Genomic DNA, 7,584 nt, shown 5'->3' on the forward strand with positions numbered 1-7,584 from the left:
ACCATCGGGGAAAAAGAGAAATGAAGTAGGCAATAGAAAGAAATTAGACTTTCTTTCTCTCACAACCACCCTTCAAAGTATGTATTATCATTCTTATTTTACAAAAATGGAAATGAGCTCAGCAATGTGCTTGTTACACAGTCACGGGTGGATAGATGTATTTTTTTATTTCATTAGAAACAGCCCACCTTCCTGGGTTACAGAAAGAAGCGGTGACTGAGAGCCGTCACCCTCCCAGCTCCCAGCTGTGTTCTCTTCTTGGTCCTCTCCCGTCCTGAATTGACAACCAGTAAATATGACAATCCAATTGGTGGTTCTACAAGACTTAAGCTTCCGTGGGCCTCACTTCAGAAGTTCCCCTTCGCTCCCAGCCTGAGACTCAGTGGCCTGAGCCATTAGAAGGACAGGTGGGCTTTGGGGGACCGAGTCTACACCAAGACATCAGAACATCGCTAGGAGAGCTCTTGCCTCCAGCACACACGTTCCCTAGGAGAAAGGTTTGTGTGTGTCCTCCTTCACTGAGGAATGTGGGGGCTGTGGAAGCCCTTGAGCAGGAGTCAGGAGACGGTGGACATCCTGCTGATGGGAGCTCACTGGCGCTCAGCTTGGTTTCTCCGGGCTTGTTTTAAAGGGACCCACGCTGCAAAATCGTGACTGTAGCAGCACCCATTGGGCCTTCAGGGCAGAAACCTTCTTTTGCCATGCACTTTTACAGGGTCAAAATTTGTTAGAAGATTGCGCAGGCTCTGAGAGGTCCTAAGTGTGTGCCTGGGTATTGAAAACTGGACGAATGGGGCCCACGGGAGAACACTCTCTGGGGAAAATCTGGAGGGCACAAGAATAAAAAGTTCCTTCACTACTCAGATGTAAGCAAAGTGCAGCAAGAAGGCTCTGGGGAAAACACATTGAGGTTTAATACTAAGCCACCTGGAAACAGTCGGGTGCTTCCCTCACACCAGGAGAAATTCTGCGTAAATGTATCAGGCCTTACAAGTTTACACAAGCAGGAAGCCTCCGGGTTAAAATGCTCCCACGGATTAAAAACCACAGGGTTCTGATGCTTTCCTTGCTCAGGAAAAGTGGACACAGCACCACTTTTCCTGGGCTCCTCAGCCCCAGGGGAAGGATGCTGGCCAGGGTGTGGAGATTAGTGGTTTGGAGGGGGCTTGCCTGCCGGATCCCTGTGAGTGACAGGCCCTGCCCATCCTGGGCAAGGCCACAGCTTGCTTAGATGATGGTTGCCCCTGGCAGCCCGTGAGCTCAAGTCTTGACATGTCGAGCTGTCCTCCTCCCCATGCTTACTGCTGGTGATACCAGCTCTTTCAGACCAGGCTGCTCTTTTCTCTTCATGACAGGACACGGAGATCACCTTGGGGCCTTGGTCGCTGGGCCACCTCCTTGGCCTGCCTTTCCTCTCACTCTGAGCTGCACTGGGCTTCTGTGATTGCGCGGATCGCGCCGGCCTCATGTTTCTTCTCTTGTCCCTCTCTATCCCTCATGAAATTGTGTTCCTTCAGAGCATACAGGCCATCAGGATGCGGGGCAGGGTCAAGACTTATCAGACTGAGCGATGAACACCTTGGCTTCTCCATCAGACCCCGTGAGAACCACAGCAGACACGTGTCAGGCAGCAGCAGGCGATTTACAAAGGCCTTCACAGCCACCTGTTTCTGTAATCCTTACAACTGTTGGGCAGAATGGGGCTCTTGACTCTCTTGCTTACACAGGTCTCACATAATGTGCTATCTTGTGCTACAGATGAATTTCTTTAGTCTTATCTCCTTAACCGGGCTGTGAGATCCCTGATGGCAGAAGCCTTGTGTATTTTTGCTAATAACATTCATTCAAAGTCTTTGGGCATTCATGAGCCTCCCTCCCCTACTCACACAAAGAGTCATTCTTAAATGAGGAGGAAGAAATGAACTTTTCCAGATGAATGCCTGGCTTTAAATCTGCTCTTTCCTGGAATTCTATCTTTAAATGGTATATACATGTGTAATGTTGTATGGAAAACATATTCCATTATGACAGCAGAAAAATCAGAAGGGTTTGATGAAGAATAATGAGAGTGCAAATCCTCTAAAAAAATGACAGATATCTCATTTTTTAAAGTCTGCCATTTTACACTAACAGTAGTTTTCATGCCAAATTTTCTCAATCTGAAGTTTGTTGTAATTATCGTATGTTGGTTGCAAGTTCTCCTGTGAGGATTTGCTTATATTTAAATTTTAAGTATTTTTTAAATTACAAAAATAATATATGCTGTGAGTTACAATAGTGGTTGCCTACGGGGAGAGGATTGATTGGCAGGAGACAAAAGGGAGCTTCATTGCCATGTGGCTCACTCGGGTGTAGACATTTGTAAAAACTCGCTGAATTGTACACTTAGAGCTGTGCGTCCCACTGTATGTAATTTCATTTCAATAAAAAGAAATAATGTATGTTTAAAGATTCAAGCTTGGAAAACACAAAAACACACAAAGAAAATATTCCCACAGTATTCATACAAATTAAAATTTCTAAAGCTGGGATTTTACTGTACTTTAAAAATATCTTTCAGATGCAAAGACTACATGTTCCTTGTTTAAGAAATCAAGTAGCTTTTCCACTCAGCAGTGTTTCATGTGACATTTCCACATCCGTAGGTAGAAAACCATAGCATTATTTTTAGTGGATAGCATAATTTATTTAACCAACTGCCTCAAGTGTATTGCTATTTTAAACCATGTTTTGATAAAAATCCATGCATGTATCTTTACATACTTTCCTATTTTTTAGGCTAATTCTTGGAATTACTGTGTCAAGTGATGTGAACCTTTACAAAGGTCATTGACGCATATTAACAAGAGCCTTTAGTTCATGCTACCGTTAGCGGACGCATGGAGTGCCTCGCCCACAGAGAACATCGAACTTATAATCCTGGTCAATTTCCAAGCTATTGTTTCTTAGATTACTGATGAAATAGATCATTTGCCTCATCTATTGAATGGTTATTTGGGTTTTTCCCTTAGTAAATTGACTTCTAACAACATCCTTAGACTCTATTATAATTTCCAATGTTTTTATTATTTGTTTGTAAGAACTCTTATACAGTAATGCGTCTTTTCATTTCCCTTCAGACACTGTAATTCCCCCAGCTCCCCACCCCAATTCATCATTTGTCTAACTCTGTGAATGCTGGGTAGGTCAGCCACTGTTGGTTAGCTAACCCAGCACCCACTGCCAATCTCCTTCTCCACTGCCTGACTTTCTCTTCCGAGACTGCAAAAGGAAATCTTAGTTTTCCTACTTCTTCTTGTATCTCCGAGAGGCCTTATGATGTAGATCTAACCATTAAGACATAAGCAGAAGTCAAGGTCGGCGAGAGTTCTAAGAATGGTTTTGCTCCTTATAACAAGTTATGGCTGGTGCTGTTCCCCTCCACTTATTCCTGTCTTGAATGTGGATTTAATGGCTGGAGCTGTGGCAGCCATCTTGCAATATGAGATGACAAGTGGGAGCATGCAAGGCCCACACGTAAGGGATGGTGGAGAGGAAAATGGAAAGAATTCGCGTCTGCGAGTTGCTGCACCAAACCTGGAACCACTTACTTCCCACTTTTTGTAATGCAAGATAATGAAATATCTTTACTACTTAAACCACTGGTTGTCCAGTAACTTACTTGTAACCAAAAGTGAGTTTGTTTTTGTTTCATTGTTATATTTAGGGGGGAAAGAGAAATGATTGGCATACATGAATTTGAGAATTTTATGTAGCTAATCTGTTAATCTTGTCTCTGTGGTTTATGACACAGAAAGTACTGTTGTAGTTTATCAGTTTTACATCTAATTTATTAATCCATCTGGGATTTATTTTTATATATGAAGAAAAAATCTAATTTTATTTTTTTCCAATGAGTTAATTGGTTGTTTCAACCCTATTGAGATGTTGTCTTCTTTATATATTAAATTCTATATTTAGTCTATATTTAGGTCTGATTTTGGATACCACCCCATTTTAAGACCATGTGCCTTTCAAAGAAACCAAAAAACTAAAAACTAGAACACTAAGCTGTGTGATTGCATTTAATTTTCAAGACAAACTTTACAAATTACAAGTTAAATTTCCCCAACTCCCTCTTCTCATCAAGAAAAAAACAAAAATAAAAAACAAAACTTTCAAAACATTGGGATTTTGATTGGAATTATATTAAATTTGTAGATTAACTGTAGAGAATTTTATATTTTCAATGTGTTTCTAAGACTATTTTATCACTCAATTTATTTGTCTTTAAAAAAATCTCTCAGCAAAATCCTGATGTTTCCTTCACAAAGATTCTTATTTTTCTGATTAAATTTGCTCCCATAATTTATACTTTGTTTGGTATTTTGAGTGCATTTTTCCTTGTTTATTTTATAACTGATTATCATTAGTCTATAGGACAAGTATTGAAGTCATTTGTTTATACACTGGAACAGTGTCTAAGTTGATTTCCTTAGGTTAACCAGGAGACAGTCACATCATTTGAAAATAATGATGCATTAACTTTTTCTCTTCCACTGCTATCTTCTATTTCTTTTTCCTGTTTTGATGCACTAGTCAGGCTATCTAAGATGATGCTTAACCCTAGCATTGGTAGTAAAAATCTTGTTTGCCCTTGATTTTACAGGGAATGACTGTTATTTCGGTAAGTTAAATGCTTATTATTTCAAATAAATGTTGCATGTTATATTAAACAAGTGTTATTATACTCCTAGATATTTACTAACAAAATCTTTTTAACAGAATTTCCACCAATGATTATTTCCAAAATGTAAAGATTTGAAACATATTTTAAACAAAACTAAAAAACAGAAGGATTCATTCTTGCTTTTTCCTTTTTTAAAAAGTCCAGACAATTTGTCACAAGGAGGTTCGGCATGTGATGGCAGCTGTCGCCTCAGTCACCCTCGGAATCACTGTCCCTCCTCATGGGGACAGAGCGCCGCACAGAGGACAGCAACACATCTTCAATCGACTTCTTAGGATTTTTCTCCAGGTCCATCATAATTGCTCCAGATTCAGACAGTTTCCATTCCAACTTGTCTCTTGTCAGGATCATGCTGGCAAACACCAGAGGACCAATAAACCGAGCCTTGATGTCTCTTTCCACGTAAACAAATATCGTGGGCAGATTCCCATCAGGATAATTGGGTACGCAGGTTGTTGAAACGACTTTGATAAATTTGACATCAGGAAACTTCCTGGCAAGTCCACTGAGGCGCTGATTTATCAGGGCACAGAGGGGAATTCCTTGTTTGTAAAGGTGCAAGACAACCCACGAGCCCTCGCCAGCTTTGGTAACTTCTTGAACGTAATCCTTCCCTGAGATCTCCAAAACTTCTCCAGATTTATTCTTCAGTTTAGTTGCTTTCCACTCAGCCAGTCTCTGCCGTCTGTACATTTCAATAGCATGTTCATCCTCCTCATTAAGCTCGTCTTCATGATCCTCCAGCTCTTCCAAAGTCATATCTTCATGTGTTGTTACCACTGACTGCTGGAGGATGCGCTGCTCCTCTTCCGCTTCCTTTCCCATTCTTTGAGACTTTCCTTGGGAGGTAAGATACCCTTTTTGCGTAAGATGTCATTCCACTCAGTGTCTGCGTTGGGGTCCTGCGTCTTGTTTCCAGTTGCTCAAGCCAGCTGTGCCCCCAAATTTTTTAATACTCTGCTAATTACCAGCTGTGGAGGCTGAATTTCATCACATCCGGATTGTAAATATTTAAATTATTTTTTCCTCATATCGTCTCCTTTGAGAGTAATTCTTAATTTTTGTATTTGGATTAATTTGGCATATTTATATTTACAAGCGTGTTTGGGCTTATCTCTGTTTTAACTAATTTCAGTGTTCATTGCAAATCTTTTTATATCTTCATGCTTGAGCTCTTAATTCTGCTTCATTTCTTAGTTGGTTAAAATACATAATGGTTTATTTTCCAAGCTCTTGTATGCATGCATAAGACTGTCTTTCTATTATCTTCACATGTAGTAACAACTTGACTGGTTGTCAATTCATGGGCCAAAATTTATCTTTCAGAACTCAGCTTTTCTTTTATTACATAATATTTGTAGATTCTGAGTCTAGACTGATTTTTCTCTAATGGTTTTGATTATAGCTTTTGCTGGCCAGAAAGGTGAAAGGATTCTTTATTTTCCTTGTTAAATATTTTCCAGGACATACATGACCAGGTTTGGTCCATCCTACTATATGATGATCTCTATTAATCTATATAAAAGATACAGGTTTAAGATACAGGTGTTTTCTTCAGCTTGGGAGATTCTCTATCTCTCTCTCTCTCTGTGTCCTGTTTCATTTGTTCTGGTTTTTCCCTCCAGAATATATACATTGGCTCACTCAACATCCACTTTTCTCCACAAACATCACCTTATTCCATATATTTTCTTTCTTTGTTTTATTCTTTCTGTGTTCTAAGGAAACAACTCGAGTTTGACCACCCATTATTGATTTGATTTTTGGGATTATCAACTTAAGCTTCCTACTGCCTTCCACACAGATTTTACTTCTGCTTTTGTGTGTTTGGCCTCCTGGTCATCCTTCCTAAACTGCATCTTCTCATTCTTCCTTCCTCTGGAGTTCTCTCCCACTGCCCTTCATCCCAGCCTGTGCCCTCCTCACACATTCCTGCTAGCTTTTGCACAGGGAATGCCTTCTCATTTTTAAGTTTGGGTTTGCTTTGTTTGTTTTAATCTTTCCTCTTACTTTAATACTTAAAACACTGTGAGACAATTTCTAGCTACAGAAAAACTGACACACAATAACGTCAGAGGCGTTAGATGCTCATTAATTGCGGGCTTTAGCTTTTCGTGGTAGAGGTTCTGATGTTATTTTCCTCTAATATTTATACAAACTTAGTAGTTCTTTAAGGTTGCAGAATCTCAAAACAATGAACTGTATCAGATATAAAAATATGTAGAGCCAGAAAGATATGATGAAATAATAAAGCCAGAAGTACTTGGAGGGTATAATTGAGCTAAATACATTTTTTCCTCAGTAATATATATCAGCAAATTATCATATGATTTGTATCAGTGGAAATTTTCTCTCTCTTATTATTGAAATTTTTGTTTTGAAAACCTGGAGAGCATTTAAAGTTGATGGAAACACCAGAAGCCACATTTTTAGAAAAAAATTACATGCTAAATAAATTAGCTCTTGGAATTAAGTATTATAATTTACATCATATTGATCTAATTTCTTGATTTTATAAAATGATACATTTTATACACATTAAGATACACATTAATCATACACTTTATACACTTTAATATACGTTTTATCTTAATGTGTCTTTTAAACTACAATGTACCTTGCCCTTCTAAGTTATATGAGTGGAGTGGTGCGGTGGGTAAAAATACTAAACAGGAAGCAAAAGAATGCGAATTTGTCTACTTCTGCCCATTAGCAGCTGTGCAACCTTGGATGTTATTCTCTCCCCTCACTCCCCGTCATAGAATCGGCACTAATAAAGCTTAGCTGACCTACCCTGTGGTTTGGTGACAATGAAATGAAATGTCTGTCAAGGTTTTTATTAAGCTGGCAAGTTC

The 7,584-nt window shown here is 39.3% G+C and overlaps 1 pseudogene; it reads right to left on the reverse strand.

Annotated features, from left to right (window-relative positions):
• Positions 1–4,918: 4,918 nt before the first annotated feature.
• LOC103222391 (phosducin-like protein 3) lies at positions 4,919–6,588 on the reverse strand (annotated as a pseudogene).
• Positions 6,589–7,584: the final 996 nt, after the last annotated feature.

This window comes from Chlorocebus sabaeus, chromosome 17, assembly GCF_047675955.1.
Source record: "Chlorocebus sabaeus isolate Y175 chromosome 17, mChlSab1.0.hap1, whole genome shotgun sequence".
Taxonomy (NCBI): domain Eukaryota; kingdom Metazoa; phylum Chordata; class Mammalia; order Primates; family Cercopithecidae; genus Chlorocebus; species Chlorocebus sabaeus.